This window comes from Pistacia vera, unplaced genomic scaffold (assembly GCF_008641045.1).
Source record: "Pistacia vera cultivar Batoury unplaced genomic scaffold, PisVer_v2 Contig430, whole genome shotgun sequence".
Classification (NCBI taxonomy): Eukaryota; Viridiplantae; Streptophyta; class Magnoliopsida; order Sapindales; family Anacardiaceae; genus Pistacia; species Pistacia vera.
The window spans coordinates 425,461-428,941 of record NW_022196258.1 but is presented as its reverse complement, the minus strand read 5'-3'; positions in this window follow the sequence as shown (position 1 = coordinate 428,941).

Genomic DNA, 3,481 nt, shown 5'->3' with positions numbered 1-3,481 from the left:
TTAAGCGATTTTCGTAAAAGACTCTTGGTCGCTTAAGCGATTTAAGATCGCTTAAGCGATCTTTTCCGAGGCAGAATGATATCTGCCCAGACTATGATCGCTTAAGCGACCTTATGTATCGCTTAAGCGATTCTTTCTAAAAGACTCTTAGTCGCTTAAGTGATTTAAGATCGCTTAAGCGATCTTTTTCGAGGTAGAATGACATCTGCCCAGATGGGTAATCGCTTAAGCGATCATATGTATCGCTTAAGCGATGCTTCATAATAGACTCTTGGTCGCTTAAGCGATTTGCCCAAACGCCACATCGGTGATAGCACAATCAGGATACAACAGATCACCATCACTAGTCTGTTGTAGCCTCATCAGTGCCAATATCTCATCGATGTGCTACATCAAATAAAAACAACAAGAAAAGTATGGAAAACACAAACAAAAATAAGGAAAATTAAGTGAAAATAACTCACCAAGTCCTCAAGCCACGTGCCCATCGTCAACAACTTCTCAAACCATTCCCGGGGATAATCCCCTGTCTTGCACTTTATATGGCCATTACTTCCTGATCCATTGTAGTAGGCATAAAAGAGTTTTTTCTTTTCCTCTATTAGCCCACTTCCTCCCCCTTCCTCCATTTTTACATCCCCGCTTCCTTCGCCTCCCACCTCGCCCTCCTCCATTATCACCGCCCCACTTCCACCACCAACCTCCCCAACCTCCTCCATTTCTGGTTCTTCCTCCATTTGTTTCTTCATTTTTTTTTTCTTTACTTGTGTCACAACCATGTAAGGCGATTTCACAAACTTGCTCTTTCGGCTCTCTCTTTTCAAGCTAGTTTGCACTTCAACCGCCTTTAATTCTCCACCAATTTCCTCCTCCATTGTACCAACTTCACCCTCCATTGTACCAACTTTCTCTCCTAGCTTATCCATTTTCTCCTCCACCCTTTTCATGCACTCTTCCATCTTGTCAAACCTTACATAAACAGCTATTGTAAAACTCTCAAACAGGCCGTTTATGAGATCAACAACCTCATTCTCCCCACGCCGATGTCTCGGCAAAGCGGTACCTGTTGTACCGGTTTGCTGAGGCAACGAACCTCTTCCTCCATCTTCTCCTCCTCATCCTCGGGCCTCCCGCCCATTGGAGCTTCATAATCCTCAGTATCAACGACATTGTCAAGCAATGACCATGCAACTGCCTTCACATGCGTGACCCTTTTTAGGTCCTGCATCAGGCGGTTTATCTGTTCACCCCTTTCATCCTCCATTGCTTTGAAAGATGTGACATAGTCCTCTTCCAATTCATCCCCAATAGCGGTGAGAAAGGGACGGACGACTCCCTGCAATAAGAAATAAAAATCAATCTAATTGAAGCAAAATCAAAAAGCAACTGCATATTCAAAAGCTTAATCCTTCAATCTTACCCTAGCCACTTGAATCTCAATCTCTAATTGGCCATAATCCCAATGGTTACACTTCCCGACATGCCACCGCAACATCCTAGGAAATTGCTGTTGCACATCCAAATGTTGCTCCTCCCCCCCGCCTTAGCGAAGACAGGGATGGCCTCGTACATCCAAGCCTACATTGTAAAAAAACAGTCCATGTCATTATTCAAACACATATATTATAAAAAATATAACAGAGAGCTATTAATATTTACCTGCATTGCCCATGGGAAGCCAAACAAATTATACGTGCTTGGTTTAGCCTTCCCGCCCCATTCGGCATGCTTTAACGCCATGTCTGGTTTTTTCAGGCTCTTGATGGTTCGCTCAAATGATATCCGTCCCCACGGATAAGAATTAAAGAACTCCAAGTCGCTTACAAACAGCAACCAATCTTTCTCAACAGCTTTTGTTGAGTCACCAGCCAATAAGATAGAATGTAAAAACAATATCAAGCACACTTTTATCTTCTCTGCATCACTAAACCGAACTGTATATAGCCTCTTCTCTAAAACTTTTCCTGTAATAGACTTTGCCCCTTTCAAAACCTTTTTACAAAAGTTTATGGCTCCCGCACTCGTCCTTACTGCGTCTGCCTCCGCCTTAGTTGGCACTTTCCCGCATCCTAAGCCCGTCACCAACGCATACTCCATCATACCAAACCGTAGTGGCTTTCCCTCCACCATGAACCACATTTCATTTTTTTTGTTGCATTTTACTGAGTGCATCAACATGTAATGCTCTCCTTGCCCCCAAAATGACTTTTTCTACTTTGTTCCGATTCTTAAAAACTGACCGAAACAAGTGCGACCAAAATCTCTTTCACCATGCCTCATTCTAGCTAAAATGGCCCTTATTCTGTCAAAAACCTCCCAGCTCGACCTCACCGTCACCCTTGCAGGGAAGTAGGGTACCTTCTCACTTATAGGCTCCAACTCGTACTCTCTACAGTTTACGGTCCACACAATCTGTACAATCGATATAAATAAAATGTCAGTAACAAAAATAAACCAAAACCACTGTGGATCGCTTAAGAGATCTTTACTCTGCCTCATGCAAGATCGCTTAAGCGATTTTAAATCGCTTAAGCGACCAAGAGTTAACTGAGAATCTCTTAAGCGATACAAAAGATCACTTATTATATAAGTGATTATACCAAACCTAAGATCGCTTAAGCGACCAAGAGTAAACACTCATGATCACTTAAGCGATCTTAGGTCTGGGCAGAATCATCTGCCCAGATCTCAAATCGCTTAAGCGATCATGACTGCGATCACGAGTAAAACAGAATAATCGCTTAAGCGATACAAATGATTGCTTAAGCGAAAGTACAAGCAATATTCCCAAACTACGTACCTTATCTTCGCCGGCCTCCTCCTCGTCGCCTGGATCCTCCGACGACTCCTCCTGGCCTGAATTCTCGCCGGAATCCTCCTTCTGGCTTGAATTCTCGCCTGACTCCTTGTCTTCAGACCCGTTTGCTGGTTCTTCCCTCTGTTCTAGTGCCGCCGGCGTCTCCTCTGTGTGTGGACCACCTTGGTCGGATGCTCCACCGGAGCAGCCATTGAACTGCTTGCGCCACCGGAATCTAGGATTCGAAGTGGCGTTGGGCTTCCCTCCTCATTGTCAGTGTCAGTCATGGTTTTGGATTGAATTTGGTGTCAAAGTTTGCAGTTTCGATCGGAAATGTGGACTGTATCGCTGGAAATGGCACAGATTTTGTTTAGGGTTAAGGAAATCGATTTTAGGATTCAACAAATCGATCGAAAATCGCGACTATATCGCCGAAAATCGCGACTGTATTCGGTTTAGGGTTCAAGAAATTGATTTAGGGTGCAAATTTGCAGGTGTTCGATCGGAAAAAATCGCATCTCCCTTTCGTTCAAGAAATCACTTTTTGAACTAATGAATTTCGATTAAGCAAGGTAAATAGTAGTGGGGCTTGTTTTGCGAAATTTCAAATTTTAAAAACTTTCATTATTTCTGATTTGGCCCACATATGTTTTAATCTTTTCATTTTAACCCATTTTACGTGTT